The 27307-nt window shown below is 40.6% G+C and overlaps 1 protein-coding gene across 4 annotated transcripts in view; it reads left to right on the plus strand.

Annotated features, from left to right (window-relative positions):
• Positions 1–27307, plus strand: part of ARHGAP24 (Rho GTPase activating protein 24) — a 394377-nt gene that overhangs the window by 225632 nt on the left and 141438 nt on the right. Inside the window, exon 1 of one of the 4 annotated variants that reach the window (XM_060779290.2) lies at positions 17339–17462. The exons of the other annotated variants lie outside the window; for them this stretch is intronic. The gene's annotated coding sequence lies outside the window, so the exon portion shown is untranslated. Of the gene's footprint in view, positions 1–17338; positions 17463–27307 lie in introns of those variants that run through there. 4 annotated transcript variants of the gene reach the window in all.

Below are 27307 nucleotides of genomic sequence, written 5' to 3' on the forward strand. Positions count from 1 at the left end.
TTGTAAAAAATATGTTCCTGCTCAGAATATCTCCAGGCATGTAATTCAAACAGTTCCTTCCATTTTGTGTTACGCAGCATCCATTTTCTGTTTCCAGAAGCCATGACTGTTGCCCAGCAGATTATGGCTCAAGTAGAGGAAATATCCCATTCCTCTGTGGAACTATGACGTTCCCAACTATTACAACTATGGGAACAAATACCAAATGAAGTATTCCCATTCTTAAGCTTTTTGGGTGTATTGCAGGCTGACTGTGAAGCAGTCATCGAAGCAGTCATCTCAGAGCCCTTCCATACAGCCATATAACCCAGATTATCAAGGCAGAAAATCCCACAATATCTGCTTTCAACTGGGTTATCTGAGTCCACATTGCCATATATTACAGTTTAAAGCAGAAAATTCAGCTGTGTGGAAGAAGTCCCAGGCAAAGTCATGGTCAGCAAATGAGCCACTCCCTACCCTCTGGATATTTACCACTGCTTCATGATGTTCTTCAGAACTGGTGGTTTCCTGAACCCCTGTCTTAAAAACTCAGTCCACTTGTATTGGGAGGAAGGCTGAGGTGTCTACAACAATAACTTGTAATTTTCTTAGATGCCTCTTCCTCATCCCTATTATCCCTGGCACTATTTATGTGTACATGTCTTACTTTTTTTACGAAGTGTTTTTAGACCTAGTACCAAGGATTCAGGAGATTGATGGTGGTTTTATCTATTGTGGCCTCCAAAGCTCACATTTGCAAGTAAAGTCTGCCACTGACACACTGAACTTCTGTGGGCATATCTACGCTGATTTGTTATCCTGAAGCTGGGACAGATCAGCTCTGTGGTTACACAATGCACAAAGCTGGTTTGGTTTAATGCACCCTTGAACTGCTTTAACAAAACTTGTGGACTATTCTGAATTCTACCTGAGAATCTGGAGCAGTTTATGATTTTGGGCCTATGTAAGCAATTTGGACAGATTCCAGGTCATTCCTCATCCCTCCCTCCTGCATCACTCTGGATCAGCTCTGGAATGAAGTGTCAGTGTAGATGTGCCCTTTGTTCATTGTCCCAGTCTCCTTTCATTGTACTCTTTTTTTAGTAATGGGTAGGAGATTACTTGGGCACGGGTCATTGCTGAAAAGGCTGGCAAGCGAGCAGGGGCAAGGATCCAGCTGCAGTTCTTTTCCTTTCTTGTAGTGGGAGATACCTGCTGGTCATACAATGGGGAATGGTATTTCTGTTCCATCTTGGATAATGAGAGTTTGTTATGTTATGTATTCCTGATTTTTTTTTAAAAAAAATTGTATTACTTCTAACCTTGGAGTTCCCCTGAATGTGCTTTTGTTTCTCAGTAGTCCTATTTTGCATACAGCCTTGTTCAGCATTCCCCTGCAGAGTTTGCTATTAGAAGGAATTATATTATGAGCTGAATTGTAAGATGGTATGTATGTGATAGAGAGGGGAAAGCAGGCTGCAAGTTCTGTTACCAGCTGAAACAAGAAAATACACAAACAAATATGGAAATGTTTTCATTAAGACAACAGGATGTTGAGTTCTCTGAGCTCTCCAATCTACCAAAGGGACTATATTTGCCACCTCCCACAGATAAATAGACAGGTACACCCCTATTTTTAGAAAGCAGAGAGAGCACATTCTACAGTTTTGTAAAAAAAAGAAACCCCCCACTGCTTTCCCCTATGGCAGTTTCTCTTCATTTCTACCCTACTTTTATGTTCAGAGGCATCCTTGGAACCTGAAGTATACAGAGGAATACCAATTGCTTGGAATGTCTGGTGGGAGATCTAAGAGTAGAGGGAAGCCAAGCATAAGAAAATGGATCTCAGTGCTGGGAAATAGTAACAGATTCTTGATTGTATTTCCACACAGGTTAAATTAGTGTTTGGCCTCAGGGATTAAGCAGTGCTTCACAACATATGTATCATGCTCATAGCGCGATGGCTAGAGGAATGTAGGAAATGCAGCCTTAATGGTGAATGTAAATGGGGAGAGAGTAGAAATAAACATATACTTCTGCCAAAACAAATAGGATGTTGAATTTACTCATTCATCTAATCCTAGCAGGGCATGCAATGCCATGAAGGGTGGGACAGAAAATTCCAAAAGCAAAACAATTGCATTCACTGCTCATCTTTTTCAACAGGTGGGAAAAATACTATGAGTTACAATGAATCACATTGAATGATTTCTTATAGGAAAGCTTTATGTATCCTTTCCATTTTAGAATCTGCCATGGGATTTCCCACTCCATTTGTTATACAGTATCATTTTGGAGAATCCATTGTGACCACAAACTTACTAAGACTAGGGAGAGTGTAAGTCAAACAATTCTTGCCATACATCAAGGGAACCACTGACCGCATAGGGAAGCTGATGAGGAAACAAAACATACAAACTGTCTACAGATCCACCAAGAAAATCCAACAAATGCTGCGATCAGCAAAGGACAAGAGGGATCCTCTCTGCAGGAGTCTACCATGTACCATGCAGCTGTGGACAAATCTACATTGGGACCACCAAACGCAGTGCCCAAGCATGAATCAAGGAACATGAAAGGCACTGCAGACTACTTCAAAGAAGTCAGCCATAGCAGAGCACCTGATGAACCAACCTGGACACAGCATTTTATTTGAGAACACAGAAATGCTGGAGCACTCCAACAACCACCATGTCAGACTGCACAGAGAAGCCATTGAAATATACAAGCATGTGGACAATGCTCTAAAACAAAACTCTAAAACTACAACAGCACAACAGAGAGGAAACAAACAAGGACATCTAATCACCTCTCAACAAAAGTTTGCTCTAGGCAATGTCAGGCCATTATATGCTAATCAAGGTGGTCAGTTGAAACATTCACACCTAGCTCCAGCAGACAAGAGCCCTTTGTCTCACCCTGGTCATTCCACAGATATATAAACCCCTTTTCCTAGTTCCAACAGACCTCACTACCTCTGAGGATGCTTGCCATAGATGCAGGCGAAACGTCAGGAGAGAATGCCTCTAGACCATGGCCATATAGCCCGAAAAAACATACAACAACCCAAACAATTCTTCTTTTCTTTTTCTTCTTGTCTTGGACTTGTTCAAGTTTTACAAGGCCTTTAGTTTTCTGTGCCAAAGAGTGCTAGTGCCTCACCAAACTACAAATCCCAGGATTCCATAGCATAGAGCTGTAGCATTTAAAGTGGTGTCAAACTGTATTCATTCTACAGTGCGGATGCAGCCATGGAGAGTACTACATTGTACCTGCCTGTTATACAGGTATCAAATATGAGGAAATTCAACACTAACGTGGTGGACTACACAGAAATTCAACCATAAATGTTTGTGACTTAAGCTCTCAATTTGACTTTACTGAAAAATATGTATGGACATATCTCCAGTTTTGGTTTCTTCCATGTTTTTAATATCACATGTTTTTAAAATCTCAAATATGAGGAATTGTGTAACTATTCCATAAAAAATGGAGAGAAAGAAAATAGTCAGCCAGCCAGCTAAAGGCTCCTTGGAAGAAACTTTTGCTACCAGCAGGTTTTGCCAAGTTAAAGTGGATGTTAAATTTCACAGGAGGAGTGCAGTTTTTTCTACCTATTTCACATGGACCTATCAGCATTCCACTTTGCATGTTGTAGTTTTGTTTCTAGGTTAGTTTATGGGTTACAGCGAGGAGAAATATATCTGTTTCTCATACATATGCTCAGTACTTGAGTTAGAAATCCTATGTGGCACATAAATCAAATTCTCTCCTACATAGCCCTTTCCCTGATGGAACAAAATTGCCCCCTTTTTTACAGAACTGTTGAGTTTGCCAGAAGCCGCATAAAAATGTGCACTCAGGTCTCAGACCCATCTGTAAAATAAATCCCAGGATTTATTAAACTGAAACTTCAGCTTATCAGAGTGAATTATCACCTCCTAAAGTTCTTGTTCAGGAAATATCACATTCTATGCATATTAATAGAATGTGTTCCACAGCAGGAGGCACTCCCTAAAATTTATTTTAATTTTTAAAGAATAGTTGGATATGTCAGATCTATGGACAGTTTCAATTTGTGCTGTTGCCTCTTTCTTGCAATAACTATAGCTGCCAAAACCTTTTCACATTTCACTTCTCAAAACTTTTATTCAGGGAAGGTATTGATGACTGATTCCTATCAGATCCAGCTACTATGGACAGACATTTCAATTTGGCAGAGAGAGCCCCAATTAATCCATCTAATATCCTGCTTTATTTTGTCTGCTTAGAGCTGCGGTGGGGCAATGGGTTAAACCTTTGTGCAGGCTGGACTGCTGACCTGAAGGTTGGGTTGCTGACCTGAAGGTTGCCGGTTCGAATCCGCAAGATGAGGTGAGCTCCCATCTGTCAATTCTATCGTGCGGAGACATGAGCGAAGCCTCCCAGCAGGATGGTAACACATCTGGACATCCCCTGGGCAACATCTCTGTAGACAGCCAATTCTCTCACACCAGAAACTGCTTGCAATGTGTTCTCAAGTCGCTTCTGACATGATAAAAAGAAATGTCCACCTTACAATCTTACTTTGCTTTTCTGGATCAGATAGTGGTGAAATAAAGGGATTATTCCTATATCCATTTACATGGGAGTAAGCTCACTAATTCAAGAATGGTTACTTCATGGCAGACTGTATGACCTTCATTATCTGCAGGGTCAGTGCCTACAGTTTCATTTATCCATGTCCAACAAAATATTTATTTATTTATTTATTTACTATACTTGTATACCGCCCCCTCAGCCCAGAGGCAACTTGAGACGGTGTCCTCTCCAGGCATTAACTAGGTCCTACACTGCAACTCTATTATATATGCTGTTGCATATCCACACAAAACCAAGGAAATATATGGTGTGTGTTGCAGTGTTATTGGAGCCAAGGTATCAACATTTTAGTATAGGAAACAAACACATTGGACTTGATATAGTTAGCAGAAAACAGGAGTTGGTAGGGATCCCAAGAGCGATCTCATCCAAACTCTTGCAATGCAGTGCAGGACTATACAGCAGAAGCACCCCTGTCCATCCAACCTCTGTCCAAAGATGGAGATTCCATCATCCTCTGAGTCAGTTATTCCACCATCCAAACATTCTTACGATCAGGAAATTCTTCCTAATGTTCTGATGGAATCTCTTTTCTTCCATTTTGAATACATTGGTTCATGTACTAGTCTCTGGAGCAGCATAACAAACTTACTCCATCTTCTACATGGCACCCCTTCAGATATGTCACTTCTCTGTCTTCTAAGCTAAGTATAACCTGCTCTTTAAGTCCTTTCTCATAAGTTTTTAGATGTTTGGTAGTTTTGGTCACACTTTGTTGAACATATTTCAGGTTGTCAATATCCTTCTGGAACTGCGATGCCCAAAGCAGTTGTTTGGTTTTCTTGTTGATGGAGAGTCAGTCTTCCATACCCATTAAGCATGCTTACTTGTTGGATTACCTGGTGAAGGTTACTCACCCACAAGAGCTTTTTCCTTTATAATTATACTTTTGCAAAATTCAGGGTCCCTCCAAGCATGCTAATACTGCTCTCCTTTCTTCCTTGGTTGATGGTAGTGTTTCAGGCTGTACTCATTTTCTGGGTGCATTATTAGAGGAAATGATGCGAGATGATGGGCTCTCTTCAGAATGGCATTAATGCGTGTGAGAGGGAAAAGTTTACCGGTTAACTTTTTAAGCAACTTCCTCTGATTTTTTAAAAAAGTTTATTTCATGAAACAAGATAAAATGGATGAGGTTGTTATCACAGCAGGACGGAAGAAATGGGCTTTAGTCAAGGCAACATTGGAGCATATGGTTCCCTTAATTCACATCAGCTTTAATTACTTTTTGATTATATTGCATATGTTGCCCAAAGAAATCACTGTACAATATTGCTCAGTGAGGAGGATTTCTTCACAAAAGGACCCCTGATCTTCGAATCAAAAATGGCATAACTGAGCAACGGATACACTGACCCTCCATCTCTTTACTTTGATGATTAAATTAAAAGCAACAGCATGAGACAGTTCCCATATCAAATGTTATATTTTTGGACTGGTGCCAAAATATTTGAGATTGTTTTCCCTCTCAGTTAGAAGCACTGTTTCAAACCATTCATGCAACCAGCTAATAAAAATACAAGTGAAATGGAAGGTCAGATAGGCTTTCGTTATTGACTGACACATCCATTCATCTTCCTTTGCACTGTCTCCTTCTTGCATATGGCAGCATCTAGCTGCCACATCTGTGTAAACAAATATCCCAGGTTGGACAAGTTACATTTTGAGACGACGGCTCTTCCAATTTTCCCCTAGCATGGAAAGTTGCCATTCTGGCTGGGGAGCTTTAGGAGTTGTAGTCCAAAAAGTAACCTTTCCAGATTCTGGGGCAAAAGATGTAACAATAAAGCAATGCTACGGGATGTGTGTTCTTGTTGGATACTGATTGTTGTTGTTGGATCCCGTACAGAATATGATTCTCATCATCCCAGGCTGGTGAATCATGATGGCTTGACTTGATATGAGTTGGGAGTCTAGCAACCAGTTTTCAACCTCTGCTACAGGACACATTTTGAAGACTTGTTGCACAATTGCCTTATTCTTGCCATGTCATTTTTTTGATATAGATTCTCTGGCATATCTTTAATGGCTATTCCCAAGACCAGGCATTATGGGGTAACAATGTTAATGCCTGTCTTCAAGGGCAGTCTTCCTTTCAAGGTTAGTAAATTGAAGACTACTCTGTGTCGCAAGAAATAAGTTAGCACGGATTTTATAGGCCTGGAGTCAAATAATTTAGCTGTAAAACAACCTGACAGCAAATAAGTCCTAAATAACAAATGACATAATATATGACAATACACAATCTTATTCTAAAAAGTTTCCTACGTACTAACCATTTCAGAAAAACAGTTTTTATAAGAAGACTGTGTCTGATTGGTTATGGCTTTTATTGAAATGATTTGCAGATAAAGATGGAGCATGATAAACAGCCGGAAGATAAACACAGTTTGAAAAATTGACATGCAATAATTTAAAATGCTGGCTGTCAAGCTATGGCCCATGTGGAAAAAGATGGTCAAGGGTTGCTGCTTTTTCTCCTTTTCCAGCTAATAAAATAATGCCAAAGGGTCTAAAAATATCAAATGTTTCTTTTCCATGTTAACAATTTACTGCCGTTACCACAACAGTCTTAAATTGTCACAAGCAGGAAAGAAACAGGCCTCAGTAGACATGACCATGTGAAAAAGTATACCTTGGACAATTGATTTATTTCACCATGGAGCTGAGATAAATTCTACAGTTGAGGCCTTCCTTCTGACAGGTCTTATAATGATACCCCCAAGGAGAGTCCAAAAATGTGGGTGGCTTGGTTAATTTATTTTTAAAGCAGAAAACAAACAATTTCCAGCAATGTGCTTCTTGCTCAAAAACAAACTGGCCATAAAGCTAATGGATATTTCACACATAAGACCAAGCTATCCCTAAATTCTTTGGCTTACAACAAGGAAAGTTCAAAATAATACAATACTTTCCCTCTGCTCATGGTTTCTATTTAATCCATATCTGACAAGGCATTTTCTAAATTCTCCAGTGCAGTTGTGTAGTATGTTTCCACCAGAATTTAACCATAGATCATGGTAGAAGACCTAGGGATGTTAGAGAGGTGTTTTCTCTAGGCATTTTCTAGATCCTCCAGCATGACTCAATTGTATTCTTGGTCCAAAAGTCCTTCATTTCAGTAGAATTTGATCTTATTCATGGTTTGGCATATCCACATGAAGTCCAGTAACATATCCACCATGGATATGGGAGTCATAATGTACTTTGTTGCTGAGGAACGCTAGGTATCATATAGATTGCAGCTAAATGCAGAGGGAACATGGATATTGGATGGGGAGACAGTGTCAGATGATGCTATATGTTTTGGCCTTCAACTCCCAGAAATCCTAACAGCTGGTAAACTAACTGGGGTTTCTGGGAGTTGTAGGCCAAAACACCTGGGGACCCAAAGGTTGAGAACCACTGCTATAGTCCCTCCTAACTAAAAAGGCCAGGAGCTTTGACCATGTGATCACTGGATCCACTATATCATTAATCTTCATCTTTCCATGGAAAGCTGAAGATAGCTTTCCGAAGGCCCACTGTGATCTCTAATCTATCTCTGGTTTACAGGATCAGCCTGACCATTAGACAGAAGGAGGCATCCCCCTCAGGTTGAAAAGTCTTGGAAAATTGAGTGATGTGTTCCATACAGTTTCCTTGTCACACCATAAACATAAATGTGGCAGAGGACACATTTATCTCCAGAATGAAAATAAAAGACAACTGTTAGTTCAGTCATCTTCAATAAATGGAATGGGGTAAGGATGTCATTTTGTCCTTTGCTTAAAACAGCAAAATATTTTTGGTCAGATCAGATTTACATCAGATTGGTTTCAAAAGTGTTGAAGTGCCACCTATGTTTAGATAATTAGGAGTATTAAGAAGTGACAGATAATTGTAAGTATGAACATATCTATATATTAGTGGTTCTTATGTGTTTTTGCACACCGGGGCATCATATTCCATCTACATAATCTATCAAATTACAGTTGTAATGTATTTAAAAACACAAAGTTGAAAACTTGGCATTATACTAAATGTCCATTGACCAGTAGCTGGCCACTTGGAGTGCCTCTGGTGTTGCTATACGAAGGTCCTCCATTGTGCATGGGGCAGGGCTCAGACTGTATTGTAATAGGTAGTCTGTGGATTGCTCTTCTCCACACTTGCATGTCATGGGCTCCACTTTGTAGCCCCATTTCGTAAGGTTGGGTTTGCATCTTATGGTGCCAGAGCGCAGTCTGTTCAGTACCTTCCAAGTCACCCAGTCTTCTGCCATTCATAAAACCCACTGATACCACAAACATTCTGGAAGGGGTTGAGCAAATTAACATACACAAGGAGACTGAAACATTTTGTTTCAATTCAAATTGCTGGTGATAGACTGAAAACTTCCTGATAAATGCTAACTCAACAGTTCTCGCCCACCTCAATCTCACTATGAAGTGAGATTGAGGTGGGCCTACAATGGGCACTTTAAAATTAGTGACAGAAGGTCATTCCCATTACTTTAAAGGAGAAAGAAATTTGCTCTTGGACTCTTTTGTCTTCAATTAAGGAAACCTATTTATCTCCCATGAAAGGTCTTTAAAAAGTTCAAGACCCTGCCTGAAGATAAAATATATTTTGCCATTAACTGCTAAAAATGTCTTAAATATTCAGATGTCAGCTGCGTTTTGGTTATTTTTAGGGAAAAGACAGGAAAAATTCTTTAACTTTGTGGAGTCTGTACATATCCATCTGAAGTGTGGCATGGATTTTCTTCTCTTGAGAAATTTTTCTAGTATCAACTTTATTTTCTTCTTGATATGAATAGATTGTGTTGTTGAAGGCTTTCATGGCTGGAATCACTGGGTTGCTGTGGGTTTTCTGGGCTGTATGGCTATGTTCCAGAAGCATTCTCTCCTGATGTTTATCCCATATGCATTCTTAGAGGTTGTGAAGTTTGTTGGAAACAAGGCAAGTGGGGTTTATATATATTTGGAATGTCCAGGGTGGGAGAAAGTACTCTTGCCTGTTTGAGGCAAGTATTAATGTTGCAGTTGGTCACCTTGATTAGCATTGAATAGCCTTACAACTCAAACTTTGCTGCTTCCTGCCTGGGGGGATCCTTTGTTGGGAGGTGATTAGTTGGCCTGATTGATTCTTGTCTGGGATTCCCCTGTTTGAGTGTTGATCTTTATTTACTGCCCTGATTTTAGAGTTTTTAAATACTAGTGGCCAGATTTCGTTCATTTTCATGGTTTCCTCCTTTCTGTTGAAATGGTTGAAACTCTAAGGATGTCTGCCACAAATGTGGGTGAAACGTCAGGAGAGAATGCTTCTGGAACATGGCCCTACAGCCCAGAAAACTCACAGCAATCCTATTAATAGATTCTTTGCCAAGTGTGATAGAACCCCTATCTATACAGGCACCACCGTTCCAACCATGGTCACTCACCTTGCCCTGTTTCCTTTAGGATCCTTCTCTGGATTCCGTGCTTCAGTCTCAAGGTCCTCTAGGCTGAATAAGTAAGTGGTTGGCCCTATGCAGGCTTGGCCAGCATTTCCCCACTACTACCTAATAATGCCTCAGAGTTATGTTAGGAAGAATACATTGTGTAGAAAGTGTGGAATGGTGTCCATATTTCCAACCAGCACAAAATGCCAAAATAGATACCATATTGGATTTCTCAAGAGCAATTGGCAAAGCAGATGCTGAACAAAAACCAGTCCAACCTTTGGACACATGCTAGAGCAGAGGGGGAGAAAGCTTTGTTGTATTTGGAAAACATATAGAAGTGGTTTTACTTATCAATTATTTGTTCATACTCAAATTTTATTGATATTATCCTGTCAGAAGCAAATTGACAATATAGTTAGAATGTATTTGAAAAACCCACAAAGTTAAAAACTTGGTATTATACAAAATTTGCTTTGACCAGAAGCTGGCCACTTGGAGTGCCTCTGGCGCGGCTGTCAAAAGGGCCTCCATTGTGCATGTGGCAGGGCTCCAACTGCATTGTAGTAGGTGGCGTGTGGTTTGCTCTTCTCCACACTCGCATGCTGTGGACTCTGCTTTGAAACCCCATTTCTTAAGATTGGCTTTGCATCTCGTGGTGCCAGAGCACAGCCTGTTCAGTGCCTTCCAGGTTACCCAATCTTCTGTGTGCTTGGGATGGGGGGTGGGGTTTCTTATCTGGTATCAGCCACTGATTGAGACTCCAGGTTTTCACCTGCCACTTTTGGACTCTTGCTTGCTGAGGTGTTCCTGTGAGTATTTCTGTAGATCTTAGAAAACTATTTCTTGATTTAAGGCATTGGCTTGCTGTTTGATATCCGAACAGAGGATGGGTTGGAGATACTCAAATATGTAGTATAATGAAGGAGAGAGAGAATAGCTGAAGACTGAGTGATGCAGGAATAGAGTGGATATGGAATAGGGAGTGTGGAAACAGTCAAACTAGAAATTTGTATAGGCAGGCTAACTAACATGAAAAAAATACTTAGCAGAAAGAACAAAGCTTTTCTAAGCCTCTGCTAATGGTCTCGCCTTTGAGAAACTGTTGGAGAATTTCTCCATTTTCTGTTAATTAAGATGGTTTGCACACTTTCCCTGCCTATAAATGCAATGGAGAATTTTTGAGTGACCAGTTGTTTTTGCACTGCTGAAGATATGCAGCTTATGAAGTAAAATTCAATGGAATCTCTTTCTTCTACTACTGACAGGTCTAATTAAAGGAAGGCACTTTTTAGCCCAAGAGCTAAAACAAGTTTCCTTATTACTGTCTCCTCCAAAATTAGTCCCATTCACCTTTCTGATAGAGCAGAAAACCGGAAGAAGAGATCAATCACGTCAATTTAAATTTTGAACATGATTTTTTTCCTGTCTACAATTTCAGTGTTCTCTTTTTAAAACAATCTCACACATTGATCTTATGTACATGGTGCTTTAATACAAGGCACTTTATTAATTCTCTGCTGGGTTAGACCTAGTTGTTTAGGACTGAGATACAGGTCTGTAAATAAGCACCTCTAACGGATTCAGAGGAAATCTTTACACACTTTAATTGCCTAGACAGGTTCAATCCCCTGGAAGGCCAAGAGGGAAATCAATTGGTAATTTTAATGCAGAATCAATTGGGATTATCTTTATCAAATGTGCTGATGCAGCTTCTTAAGAAGCATCTGTTTTCTCAGAAAATGTGATGGGCTGGTTTCCTAATGAATTACGTTCCTACTTGGGGAGGGGGTCCCTCCCCCAATATACCTTATTCCCAAAGAGAAATTAAGCTTGCTTGGCATTTTAATGACTACCCTGGCAATTATTAAAATTAGCTTTAGAGGAGTACTCGTTTCAGAGCAAGATTGCTACCAGATGCAGTCTAACATGTTAGGCATCTAGTTAGGTTCAGGTATTGCATCATGGCATATCTACCAAAACAAAACAAAAAAATCCTGTTGCATGTTTAGTTTTACATATTCAGAGACTATGCATTTTTTTGCCATAACTTATAGTTGTTTTAAAGCTATGGCATTCCAACAGAAGTAACTAGTTGATTACCAAAGCTAACTTTGCCAGCCAGAAATTGATGAGAAGCGACTGGAAAAGCTTACACAATATGAGGATTAAAAGATAGAACTGGAAAGACTCTGGCACAACCCAGTAAAGGTGGTGATTGGCACACTGGGTGCAGTGCCTAAAGACCTTGGCCTGCACTTAGAAACAATCGGCGCTGACAAAATTACCATCTGTCAGCTGCAAAAGGCCACTTGGAGCTACATGCATTATTCACTGTATATCACACATAGAATCATAGAATCAAAGAGTTGGAAGAGACCTCATGGGCCATCCAGTCCAACCCCCTGCTAAGAAGCAGGAATATTGCATTCAAATCACCCCTGACAGATGGCCATCCAGCCCTAGATACTTGGGAAGTGTCCAACGTGTGATCAAATACAAAAGCCAGCATAGCGATCTTGTTTGCTGTGTACTAATCTTGTTATGTATCAAATTAATAATAATAATAATAATAATAATAATAATAAATAACTTGCCTCTCCTTGTGACTCAAGGAGGGTTACAGCATAATTAAAACACATGAACATTGTAAAAATTCAATAAATACACATATTAAAATCTATTTCTATATAATATACATATTAAAATAAATTCTATAAAATACATAGTAAAATAAACAACAGAGATTAAACACAGAACATGAGCCCAAAATTCATGATTAAAACTGGCTGGATAGGCCTGCTGATAGGTCTTTAGATGGTTTTTAAATTCCAACAACTGATCCAGCTGTCGGAGCTTTTCCGGCAGATCATTCCAGAGTCTCGGGGTGGCCAATGATAAGGTCCTTTGGGTGACGGTTGCCAGTCGCGTTCTGGCTGGTTGGAGTAACTGCCCCTCAGAGGACCTCAGTGTTTGGGGAGGATTCTACAGGAGAAGGCCATCCTTTAGGTAACCTGGATCCAAACCATGTAGGGCTGTAAAGGTCAACACTAACTCCTTCTACTTTATCAGGAAACTAATTGATAGCCAGTGGAGTCACTTTAACATGGGTATAATATGTTCACTCCTGGATGTTCCTGTAACCCAGTGGGTCTCAACCTTCCTCATGCTGCAACCCCTTAATACAGTTCCTCATGTTGTGGTGACCCCCAACCATAAAATTATTTTCATTGCTACTTCATAACTGTAATTTTGCTACTGTTATGAATTGTAATGTGAATATCTGATATGCAGGATGTATTTTCACTCTCTGGGTCCTTCAGTGTGATTCTGTGTTTAGCTTCCCATGAACCTTGGCCATAATGACATGTTAGAAGACCTAGAATTTACTAAAGAGAAATTCTCTCAATAAAGAAAAGAGGCAATTTTTGTACATGTTTTTTTCACTTTCACAGGGGTCCTGTCCTCTTAAACTCCAGTTAATGTGGAGGACTCTCATAAATTCCCACTCCCCGAAGCATATTTTGTAGATATCCTACTCTTAGCAATTTTGTAGGTCAAGACCAGCATTGGGATGAGCTTAGAAGCAAATTAGAAGCCAGGTCAGTTTTTGCAAGACTAGAAGTGCATAATCACTAGTTAGTCACTGTTTACATGCATCCTGTTTCAGTGTTTCTACACTAATTATGGATTTAGCCCAAGTTTATGCGTAAACTGGGCCTGTTTTTTAGGGTTGCAAATGATCAATTTTCTAATCGTTTTCAAGAGTTATTGCAACATTTCTCAATGCTTCTAAAAAGGAGGAGAACATAAAATAAGGTACAGGTGGGGAGGAAGAACTGAAAAAGGGGGTCCGTGTTTTTCACAGTTTTTATATGCTGATTCTATTATAAATACACGTAGACTCCACTCATTGCACAGGTCTTCTTGCATAATGTTGTTGAATGCCATCCTCTTTTCAAATTGGAACTAAACATTTTTCCCCTTTTCCCAAGCAATTTTCTGTAAGGCAATGTCTGCTGCAAAGGCCATTCTCAAATCCTTTTACTGGATTTATGAATTCATGGTTTGTTTGTTTTCCTTTCCCAAAGGAAGAGGCAGAGCTATATGTCAAGTGCTCCTATTCAGGTGAGCAAGAGCTAGAGATTATGTGCAGCAGATGACATTTAAGTGCTGTGTCACATTTTGTGCCCAACAATCTTGTCAAAGTTAAGAGCCCATAAATCTCATAGAGACCAGGGATCTGTCCCTGAGGTTTTTGGTATTTCCAGCCCTCTTTCTTTCCAGTTGATGACTCAAAGGAACTTAAAATGAACTAGGCTAAGTATTATGTTTACAAATAAACAGATTGAGAGAAAGATAGAAAGAAGGAAAACAAAATAGCTATAGGCTCCCATCTCAGCTTGTCCGTAGTTTAAGGGAACTATCCAGAATGATAAACCCGTTTGGAAATCAGTTCAGCAGATTAAATAGATCCTTTAAAGTTTACATTTTACAATTCAGACTGAATTTACTGCCCCTTTGTCATAGTAAACATCCAGGATTCAGTTCCCATACAATCCCTTGCTCTAAAGAAGATGTACCTCATATTCTCTAGAGCAGGGGATTGTATGGGGACTGAATCCAGGATGTAACAACCCAAGAACGAATCATGTTCCTAAACTATTACATGGGCTAATTTCTCGTGTATGTTTCTTCTCTCTTGTTGAATTAGTTGATTCATATCTCAACATGTCTAGGGAATCATGGAGCTAAGTACATCCCCAGTCTTGTGTCCTCAGCCTTGATCCCATAGCTAATGTGCCATTTCTTTTCTCCTAAATGTAGGCTGTAAAAAAAAGCCACTCACTCAGAGACATAACTCCATCTTCTAAAAATATTGCTCATTGCTGACTGATCTCTCTGTGTTTGTGAAGGAAGAGACAGAGTGGCAATTGGAAAGTGTGTATTTTGAGGGGCATAGTATTCTCACAGTAGGCTGGGAACCCAAGATGACTGTGTCCTGCACCACCCTCCCTGATATTTGCCTGCTCCACTACAAAGCATGTTTTGTTAGATATTGAAGCGGGGTCATCGTGATCAAGCCCTGGAGGGCCATTGCACAAATGGTTTATTGATTACAATCGGGTGCAACTTTCATGAAGTAGAGTTTCCACCAGAGTGCTTTGAAAGCAGGAAAAAGGATGAGGTTATTTAAGGAGAGAGTTGAGTGACTTTGTTCAGCTATCTGTGGAAGATCAACAAAGATGAAATGCTGCGAACATAGGATGTATACTGGATTCATTCCTTAGTTCAGACACAAAATATTTCTATATTAATTTATATCTTCATTTAAGAGATGCTGCAGATCAAATTATGATGGTTAGCATTTCCATTTGAGTGTCAACATTCACTAAATTGTAGTCATTTGGCTCTGTGTTTAGGAGAGATCTCTTTAAAAAATCCTGCAAATGTGGTCAACATTCGGGGGGGGGGGGGTGATCATCCGAGAACATATATATGAATGCTCAAGTAGACATACTGCACATATTTATGTACAAATTTAGAAAGTAAAAGGTAAAGGTAAAGGTAATGTCATCCACAATCTCTCCAGAGTCGTGTCTGACTCTGGTGGTTGGTGCTCATCTCCATTTCTAAGCTGAAGAGCCGGCATTTTCTGTAGGAGCCCCCGGTGGCGTAGTGGGTTAAACTTCTGTGCCAGCAGGACTGAAAACCAACAGGTTGTAGGTTCGAATCTGGAGAGATTGTGGATGAGTTCCCTCTAACAGCTCCATCTCCTCATGCAGGGACAAGGATGGTAAAAACATCACAATATCTGGGTGTCCCCTGGGCAACGTCCTTGCAGATGGCCAATTCTCTCACAGCAAAAGTGACTTGCAGTTTCCCAAGTTGCTCCTGACACGACAAAAAACAAAACAAAACAAAAAACTCCAAGGTAATGTGGCCAGCATGACTGCATTGAGCACTGTTACCTTCTCGCCAGAGTGGGACCTATTTATCTACTCCCATTTCCATGTTTTCTAACTGCTAGGTTACCAGAAGCTGGGGCTAACAGTGGGAGCTCATGCCATTTCCTGGATTCAAACCTGCAACCTTTCGGTCAGCAAGTTCAGCAGCTCAGTTTGCGCCACCGGGGTTTAAAAAATGACCCAGAAAATCTGGGCAATAGTTTCAAACTGGAAAAACTGGGCCTCTGAGCAGTGTTGGATCTTTACCCTTTCTTTGGAATTACCATCCATTTATCCACAGGTCATATCAACAACAACAGCAGCAGCAGCAACAACACTTTATTACAGTCATTAGCCAGAACAAAGCAGGGCACAAGTGCCCTGGGAAGGGGAAACACAACTACCTAGTGAAGCAAATTAGAAAACAGTTCAAAATCACAGTTTAAAAACACAGGTAACAGATATGGAACCAAAGGTGGGAAGACTGATAGGTGGGGTCAAAGCACTGGTGGGGGCACTAAAGTGGTTGGGAGGGGCAGATTACAAGTCTAGTAGCATTTCAGCTGTAACATGTTGCTCTAACTACATTCTCATCATCCATCTAGTTGTAAGTCCTGCAGCACAAAACTTAGCACCGCTGTAAGAGTCTGAAAGCAGCAGAGTGGAATAATATTTTTTTCTTCACCCTGGGTATTTTAAAAGCCATGGTGTAATAAGATTAGTTCTAAGTTCTCTGTAGAATATGCATTGAAGTAGCACATGCTCATTTGTTTCTGCATGTCCGGACATACAGGGCATAGTATCTCCTTGAAGGGGGTTTTCCAATACCCCCCACAGGTCATATCAAAATCCATTTTGGCCCTGCTTTCAACTTATACATGAGGTTAACAAATCCATGAATATATATAGTAAAAAAAGAGAACAAGTGATACAAAGATTTCCATTTCTCAGCATTGGACATGTGAATGTTGGCAATCATATTTAACTGCTTGTCAGCATTCATTGATATATGTTTTGACTTCTTGGGAATTCATCTCTAGGATGGACATCATTCATGCATAAAAGTGACAGTGCAGGTTCTGAGTTATTTACATCTCTGAACTCCGGTTTTCTTTGACCAATTAATCTATGTCTACCCAATCTGCCAGAGGCAATAGTGCTGAGATGGTATTACTTTTGACTTGTCTGATGTGGGTCACCAAGAGCAGCTATCAAGAGCAATTAGTTGACTGGCTGTAAAAACAAAAGTGCAAAGCCTTGGAATAGGCTTAGAATCACATATATTCTCCCCTGCCATTGCAAGGCTGGTGTGTGACAGCGTCATCGCACCAGCAACTCTTGTAAATCAGACTGTCAGGCTGCTGACACATGTAAAAACAAGTTTGTCCATTGCTGTTTCAAGCAGACATTCAACCAGCACATGAAGAAAGCCTGGGACTGTTTTTAGAGCCCGGAAATGTGAACCGGTAAGCGAAGGCTACACAGAACTTTAGTCACGTGTGTGTCTAAAAGCTGTAACACTGTGTGATGTGATTTGAGTTTGTGAGAATTTTTATGTATGGGAAACTCACATTCTCCTTGAAAGAAATAATTTGGTGTCTACTTCCTTTCTCATGACACCAGCCACAACAGTGGATCTTCTTGCCTGTTTACGTCAGAGCGGTGAGCGGTCTTGTGCTGCTGAGACTCCTGCTTCAAAAGAGAAAGCACACCATTGCCCTAAAGCCAAGTTTGTACTTAAATGGGGCTCTGCGGAAATCCTGGTTAAAAAGCCTCTTCTCAAACAAAGCCAAAGATCAGAAACTAGGGGAAGGCCTTTTGAAACAAGTAGGCCTCTTTTGTTATCGGTGGAAACGAAGCCTGGAGCTTCTCTAGCAAAATGATTGCATAATGTACTGCCATAGAGAAAAGTTTATTTTCCACTTACCCAAACAGCACTTAAAACAAAAAGGCCTCATCTCTATGGGGAAAGAGACAAGGGAGAGTGTCAATATAATATGTCTGGAAAAGGAGTTCTAGAGCTGGGGGAAGCCACTGAGAAGTCCCTGTCCTTGTTCCCTCCAGATCTCCAAACATGCATAGGTTTAATGCAAGAGAAGATGATCTGTCAAGTGAGCTGAATCTGAGCTGTATAGGATAAAATCAAAACCAGCACCTTGATTTTTGCCTGGAAATGGACCCTCAGATAATGGATCTTTTGCAACAAAAGTGTTCTCTGTTCCTTGTAGCCAGCCTTAGTTAGTAATGTGTCCTTAGCTATCTGAAAACATTCGTTTTGTTTTGTTTGTACTCCAGTGTTACATTATCAATGGGAATTAAAGTCTAGCAACAAGAAAATACAGGATAAATACAATGTTATAATCTACACATTTAAAAAATCCATTACAATTTTTGGTATATAGTACAAACCTATATCCCACTGGGATACATTCTTGAATTTACCATGGAAACAGGAAACTATGGATAATAGCTAACCCTCTGAATGTCTTCTGCTTGAAGTTACCATAATACCCTGGAGGATTTATGCTGGAAGGTACTCAGTGTGTGTGATCAATGAAAACAATGTTTCAATACCCATTACTAAATTAGATGGGAAGAATCATTTCTCAAGAGTTTCGAAAATATCGTAATGGTTCTGTATCATAATTATAGCGATATAACAAAAATTTTATTACTATTTGTCCTCCTAGTCTAGCCAACTGCATGCTCTGCTTGCTCACTCGCTCTCCTCTCCTCTCTCAGCTCGCAATGATGACAGCCTCGTGGCACTTCTTGATTTAAAAGGGAATGGCCACAAGTCTCTCCCCCCCCCCCCCCTCCATCCCTGATAAGCTGAGAGGCATAACAAGTTTGGCTTCTCGTCCTGGTACAGTTTGCTTACCCTGGAAATTAAAATTGCATCACAACTTACTCAAAAATACTGAGTGAAAGTTTCAATTCTTAGGTTTTTGGCATAGGCACCACCTGCATTTCTTAATCTCGCGTTGTATGTACAAATCTTATGAAATAGATCCAACATACAACACAGAGGGTACCATAGAGTTGCCCCAGAAGACATTAAAATTGCTAGAGAAGTATCTAGAAACTTGCTAGGTCCTCCAGGGCAGCTCTATGGTAACTTCAGCCAAAGCATGTCAGAGAATCTCCTGAAGCATCTAGGAAATTCCTAAAGAGTTCATATTTTGTCAGATGTGGGCGTGAGAGAATTGGCTGTCTGCAAGGACATTGCCCAGGGGACACCCAAATGTTTGATGTTTTACCATCCTTTTGGTAGGCTTCTCTCATGTCCTCACATGGGGAGCTGGAGCTGACAGAGGGAGCTCAATCTGCTCTCCCCAGATTTTTAAACCACTGACCTATCGGTCAGCGGTCCTTCTGGCACAAGGGTTTAACCCATTGCACCATCAGGGGCTCCTCATAGGTATGGGTATGAGAGATGCATAGATATTAATCCCATAGGTATGGAGAGTCACATTGCCTCCCTCTTGTACATGGATGGTGCTGTTTTGGTTGCAGAATGACTGGAATTCAGGGAATGAGCCGGCTCTTAATCTATAGGTTAGGGACTTTTCAAAATGAAACAACTGGAGAATTTGAGCCAATTGATAAAAAAGAGCCAGCCCTTGAGGGACAGCTGCCTTGCTCTGCAAAATCAGTGGTAGCAATCCACAAATGGCTTCAAATAAAAAATGAAGTTTAAGACTTGAAGGAAGCAACAGAAGGCACAATTCGCTCCTAAAATATCTTTTAAATGCTCTCTCATTAATAGCATCTAGTTGTCTTCCCACACAGGGCAACAACAACAGATGGTTTCACAAATCAAAACAGAGGCTCGGCTCCAGTCCCAGTAAATTATGCAGAAAGAAACTGGTGTGGTGTTAATGCCCTCATTCTGCTGAGGGAGCAAAGGCAAAACAGTAAACTATCTGGGTTGTTGTAGATTTTTCCGGGCTATATGGCCATGTTCTGGAGGCAATTTTTCTCGAAGCAAATGTTTTGCCTGCATCTATGGCAAGCATCTTCAGAGGTAGTGAGGTCTGTGCTAGAGGTAGTGAGACCTCACTACCTCTGAGGATGCTTGCCATAGATGCAGGCGAAACGTCAGGAGAAAAATTGTCTCCATATAGCCCGGAAAAACCTACAACAACCCAGTGATCCCGGCCATGAAAGCCTTCGAAAGTAAACTATCTCTCAGACATCCTTAAGTGCAGATTATTGCATGCTGTTTTTGACTACGTTCAGTCAGCAAAAGTTTGTTGGGCCAAGCAGAGGTTTTAGGGCCCCATGGCAAGGGGATACTGCGTCTGCAAGAGCCCTAACAATGAAACACACTCACCCACATGACTGAGAACACAAATATATTGTAGGGAACCTATCCTGCTTTTAGCAACTTGAATGAATAAATCATGACTTCCTACACTGTTTGGCTCTCAGAGGTAATGGTAAACACAACTGTAATTAAAAATAGTATTTCTTCTCTTCCTGTCCTTCCAGAAAAAAATGGAACTATTTTTAAAACTGCCTGCCCCACATATCACAAAACCTTTTTCACAACTGCCAACTCTAGATTTACCAGAGTAAAAACTGCAGCTGGTTCCTGTACCTTTAATGATTGTGTAAAAGAAGGGATATCAGCAGGTGTTGCTTGTTATCTATTTGCGTGATATGCAACCTCTGGTGAAATTCCCTTTTGAAGGTACAGAAGTTGTATCCAGTTTCCAGTCCAGCAATCCTAACTGACTTGGATGTAGTTGCTTTTTAAGCCAGTCAATAGGAGCAGTTTCCATAAATACTTAAGTACAGAGAAACGAATTTGTCCTTTCTTATACCTCCATCTGGTGAAGGACTACTAGCTGGGCCAAAACTAACAAAATGAATTTCAGCAAGGACAAATGTAAGATACCACACTTAGGATCATAGAACCCTAGAGTTCAAAGAGACCTTGTGGGCCATCCAGTCCAACCCCCTGCCAAGAAGCAGGAAAAATACATTCAAAGTACCCCTGGCAGATGGCCATCCTGCCTCTGCCTTCAAAGAAGGAGCCTCCACCACACTCCGGATCAGAGAGTTCCACTGCTGAACAGCTCTCACAGGAAGTTATTTCCTAATGTTCAGGCAGAATCTGCTTTCCTGTAGTTTGAAGTCATTGTTCTGCATCCTACTCTCCAAGGCAGCAGAAAACAAGCTTGTTCCCTCCTCCCTATGACTTCCTCTCACACCTTTATACATGGCTCTCATCCTGTCTCCTCTCAGCCTTCTCTTCTGAAAGCTAAAACATGCCCAGCTCTTGAAGCCGCTTAGACAAGAAAAAAATTGAAATGGACTGATTCAGGATGTATGACACCTAGCCTGGCTCAACAACAGTCCATGTGAAAGAAATCTAGGAGTCTTTGTGGACAACATGAGCCAACAGTGTGATGCAACACATAAAAAGCCAGTGGGACTTTGGACTACATCAAAAGGAGTATAGTGTCTAGATCGAGGGAGGTCAGGATTTGCCTCTCTGTTCGACTTTGGCTAGATTTCACCTGGAATACTGTGTCCAGTCCTGGGCACCACAATTTAAGAGATATATTGACAAACTGGAACATGTCCAGAGGAGGGTGACTAAAATGATCAAAGGTCTGGAGACCATGCCCCATGAGGAGCATTTTAAAGACCTGGGTATGTTTAGCCTGCATTAGATCAGGTTGAGAGGAGACATGAACACCATGTATAAATATGTGAAAGGATATTATAAGGAAAAGGGAACAGGATTGTTTTTTGGCTGCTCTCAAGACTGGGACTCGGAGCAATGGGTTCAGATTACAGGAAAGGAGATACCTATAAGAGTTGTTCAACAGTAGAACTCTCTGCGTTGGAGTGTGGTGGAAGCTTCTTCTTTGAAGGCTTTTAAACAGAGGCTGGATGGCCATCGGTTGAGGGTACTTTGTGCATGGCAGGACTGGATGGCCCATGTGGTCTCTTCCAACTTTCTATGATTCTATGATCCTGCTGTGTCAGTTGGGCAGAGAATCTGCTCTGCATTATAGTCTGGATTTTAAATTATTTTTCAATGCTCAAACTCTATCTGCAAAATTGATTGGACATCTTAGATAACTATTTTCAAGTTCATGCTAAAGCCCAGAGCAGATTTACCATCCCATATACACCACCAACTGCTAAGAATTTTAGTATCAACTGTTGATCTTTATTTGATATATTTGGAGACAATAGTATTTGCCTGTTGGTACTATTAATGATGCTTGCATTTCTGTTATTTGTTTTCAGAACTTAACTGAAAGTTTGCATGTAACACAGCATCCAATATCTGCCATCATATATCTTGTATTTGTGGTATTTGGATGTCTGAGAGTTGATGACTACCAAAAATCCAGAATTTGCGGTGTGTTGTAGACTGGGTTTATTGATGTCTTTAGCAGGAATGTTGATTAAAAACTCCAAGAATGGGTATCAAAATATGGCAGCCATTTGGGATTGATAGGAACTGAGCCTTTACTTGGCAACCAGCAGCAGGTTAACCCATTCTGGTATCTCTGATGATGGTGTCAGATGGTGGCTTGTGTTTTGGGGATCTTGAATGCCAGGCTTCCTTTGCACAGATTGATTCCATCCATGCTTTATTACTATGAAAGAAAGAAAGAGGAGAGATCTTTCTCTAAAGTTAATTTTTCACCACCATTCATCACTGTATAGATCTTTACCAGGTATCCCTAATTTTCTTCCCACATCAGAAAGGTACCAGGTTTTTCAAAGATAAGGGTTGTGCTGCATACCTCTCAACATATTAATTGTTCTTTTTAGCAATTTGTTATGACCTAACCAAAAGCTGCACACAGAGGAGATAATAAAAGGACACTGAGAATAAAGCTCATTTATTTTTTTATATTGTTCAGATTTTGGACATTCAGTTTTGTTTAATGGTGTTTCGAAGCATCTTTCCAGGCTTCTTTCCTGGTTATTCTTAAATCTGAATGTCTTCCCTATACTTCCATACCAAATGTAATTCTGGGAATAAGCCCAAGTGAACCCTGTAGACCAGGCCTTGAAATCATGTGGCTGTCCAGATGTTGCTGGACTACAGCTTCCTGTAGTCCCAAGCAGCTCAGCCATTGGAAGTTGCATTCCAGCAACTGTTCCCAGTTGTTCAGTGAATCTATTTCCAGACAAGCATGGGTAGAACTGGAGTGCCTCCTGATTTAAACAGCATATAGATACTGTTGCTTTGCTGGATTCAGCAACATTTACTTTTATGGTTAATTCTTTGATCCAGTATGTTACTTCAACGCTGTAACATTCCACTCCTTCTTCCATTTGTGTACAAACTGGATTTGACTCTGGCTCTCATTTCCACTCATCTATTGGCTTCAAAGAGCCAACAGGTGTTAAAACTAATAAAAAACTGTGTGACTCAGCTTGGGCACACATAACACCAACACTAAGCAACTATCTATCCAATGTAGCATGGCATAGAGGTAGGCTATTGATGCAAAAGAACAAAAGAGACAAAAAGTGTGATGATGTTTCTTCTTTTGTTTGGAAGTTGCAGGCTCTAGCAATTGGCACACACACCTGAGAATCCTGAAAGAGAAGATACATTTCTAGCCAGGGTATCTTCACAATACTAACTTTACTCACAATGCTCATTTTTACAAACAAAGCATTCATGTGCAATCTTGCAGGATCCACTATTCTGGTCCAGAGATTATTTGTGGTCAAATGCACTGCCAAAAATACAAACACACAAAAGAAATAAAATCCAAAAGTAGTCAGCAACCCACTTCTTCTTTTGAAAGACAATGTTTTTAAATGTTAAAACTCATTTAAAGGTGAATTCTCACTTCTGAAGGTTTCCGCAATTTGGGAAGAACAGAAAGAAGGGCTCATAGAGTTGGAAGGTTTTGGAGCAAAACAAAACAAAACAAAATCCAACAGCCTTGGAAGGGCTGATCCTGATTCATCATCTGCATCTATGAAGTTGCTTTAGCTCTGGCACTGCCATGGCTAATGAAAACAGGATATGTTTCTTCTTTGTAGGGAAAATGTCAAGCCATGGAGCTTAGATTCATTGATGACAAAGCCCTAGCATTACTGAACATGAGAGTCAGCCACCCAAAACATTACAGTTGCATTTGTGTCATACCTCATAGATTGTAAGTAAACTATTGTTATAAATCAGAAAACTCTCAAGAAAAGCTCCAAAAGTTCCACATTTTGTTCCTGTACACATTGAATTTCGATTGGAGGAAAAGAATGTCAGCACTAAAACAAAATTATTCTAATGCTCAGCTACTTTAACATTTCTAAAGTACTATAGCATTATAATTATAGCTTCTGTATAATGATAAAGAAGTCTCTATGGAAATTGCTAAAATCGGTTTCTGAAATGTTACATGAGCTGATGCAATGTATGATGGAGATTGGGAATAACAAAAGTGGACAGAAACCTTTCAGGAAAGGGTTTGGATGAATTTTTCAAAACATGCAGGTAGAATCCAAACAAAAAGAAACATATAGAAAGTCTTGTTACTTCCAGAGACACTCTTCCTTTTTGGATAGTTCCTGACTGGTTTGGTAAAGGTTGGGATAGATATGCGTTTAGTAAGGAACAGGGTCTTCCTTATTCCATTTATTATTCAAGTGCTGTGATATTCAATATGGTATCCCTCTGTGGAACAACAGCATATCCAGAAGGTATGCTTGAACCAATTTCAGACCTAATTAACTTTCATGGTTTTTGATGATGAGACCTTGGATCTTATGGTTTAAGGGGAGGGCCAGAAGCTCAAGTGTAGAGAACATGCTTCGCATGCAGAGGCTTCAAGACCTGGCTTCTCTATTTCAATGAATCTGAGAGAAGGTGGAGGCAAATGCCACTCTGTCTGCAATGATTGAAGCTCCTTCCAGTCAGAGAAGACAATACTGGGCTTTGGGTTTCCATAATTAACGGCCTGGCTGCTTTCTTCTGGTACTGAGGGTGAAGGATATGTGGGTGTGCCTCATTTTTTAGGGTTTCTTTTGACTAGCATACTTTGTGCAACTGTGTTTGGTGTTTAAGACATTCATACCCTCAAGACACAGATGGATGAAAACCAGATTATTTCACAGATGAAAACCAGAAAATGTGTGGCCAAGCAATATCATAGTGCGATCAACATTGCAAACAGTATTAATGAGGAAGGACATGCATGCTAGGAGAGGCTGTAGCAATTTGCTTTTCCTTGAACCTACTAGCAAGCTAACCTCTCCTCTTCCTCTTGCTGTGTTATTTGAGTGCATACTCCTATTATAATTTGAACTCATGCAGAAATTGAAATAAACTGAGGGCAAAGGGCTCTTGTCACATCCCGCCTGGATTACTGCAACGCTCTCTACGTGGGGCTGCCCTTGAAGACGGCCCGGAAGCTTCAGCTGGTTCAGCGTGCGGCAGCCATGTTACTAACTGGAGCGGGTAGCAGGGAGCACACAACACCCTTGTTGTCCCAGCTCCACTGGCTGCCGATTTGCTACCGGACCCAATTCAAGGTGCTGGTCTTGGCCTACAAAGCCCTAAACGGTTCCGGCCCAAAATACCTTTCTGACCGCATCTTGGCCTACGAGCCCACGAGGACCTTGAGATCGTCTGGGGAGGCCCTTCTCTCGATCCCGCCTACATCACAGGCACGGCTGGCAGGGACGAGGGAGAGGGCCTTCTCGGTGGTGGCCCCCCGGCTGTGGAACACTCTCCCGGCACACATCAGACAGGCGCCCTCCCTCATGTCCTTTCGAAAAAGCCTAAAGACCTGGCTGTTCGAGAGGGCATTTAATTAAGTGCTAAGCAACAACATTACGGTAATGAGAACTGGAATGGTATAAGGAAGATGAGACTGGCTATGATTCTACTAAGAGATGAAGCGGATTTTTATGTAGTTTGTATTTGTCGTATAGTTATATGTTGTTGATACTGGCCTTTGTAACTGTCTTTTTATGTGTACTGTACACCGCCATGAGTCGCCCGTAAGGGCTGAGAATGGCGGTCAATAAGTGCATCTAATAAATAAATAAATAAATAAATAAGAAATGGAAGGAAGAGAGAGAACTTGGAAAGCAGTTGAAATGTGGGACAAGAGAGGATTTATCAGGTCTATCCTTGCCAAATCAGGACAATAGGAAGGTGTGTTTTTAACATAATTAGGGAAGATGTTCCAGATAATATCACCTGGGCCCACCTCCCGTGCCATCCCTAAGTATCAAACTTTGGCTCAGAAATTTGAAACTGGGAAATTTCAATCATTAAGTTCTGTAGTAGTTTTTTATTTTGTGCCTTCAAGTCATTTCCAACTTACAGTGATAGGTGACCCATCATAGGGTTTTATTAGCAATATTTGTTCAGAAAGTAGTTGGCTTTGATGTATTCTGATCCTGAGAGAGTGTAATTTGCCCAAAGTCACCCGGTGAGTTTCCATGTTTGAGTGGTAGTTGAACCTTGGGCTCTGGAATCATAGTCCAATGTTCAAAATAGTAGATCACACTGCACTATAGAGTATCAAAACAAATTGCCATGACCTCACAGAGTTCTCAAGATATTCTGGTTCAGACCTTGGGAAAGTAATGGTATCAAGTTCTATTTTGATTGAGGATGTATTTGTGTGATTGGGGAGGAGCGGTTGCTCTTCTGAAAATAAGTCTAAAGGAGGGTGAGACAATTTATAACCTTCCAGAAGTTTCTGTATAGCAATTCCCATGATTCTTTGCCATTGCCTGTGCTGGTCAGTGACCTCTGAGGAGCCACATGTTAGGTATCCTGGGTCTAAAGTGTGAAAAAGGCTGTGAGAGTTGGGACTTTGCCAATCTCTGATAGGCAGCCTCTTTTTATACTTTGAAACTATAGCCCAAGTTCCAACAGCATTCACTCTTTTGTACTACAATTCTACATTCTTGGGTTGTGGTCCAATGAATCTCCCATGCTCTCCTGCCAGTTAATTGCCACGCAGTACCTCCCTAGATGGCAGTCAGTTCTTTTACTCTTTCTTTAATCTCCAGTCCATTTTCCCCCTGAAGCTCTATGCTAAACACAATAAAGCTGCTGCAGATTCATTTTCAATAAAGGCACAAACTGTACTTTAGCCTTTCTTGTTGCTTGTGGATAGTTAACTGATTGCCTAGTCACATGGCATTCAGCCCTAGGGAGACTTGGGCAAGTGCTTGAACAAAAAGGCCCATCACTATTTTTAGTTCCTATCCAACAAGCCACTTTGTTTTGGAGCAGAGGGAGGGAAGAAAGAGAGGCTACTCCTGTGTTGAATGTAACAGCAGGTCTTTCGAAAGAAAT

The sequence above is a fragment of the Anolis sagrei genome, chromosome 5, assembly GCF_037176765.1.
Source record: "Anolis sagrei isolate rAnoSag1 chromosome 5, rAnoSag1.mat, whole genome shotgun sequence".
NCBI lineage: Eukaryota > Metazoa > Chordata > Lepidosauria > Squamata > Dactyloidae > Anolis > Anolis sagrei.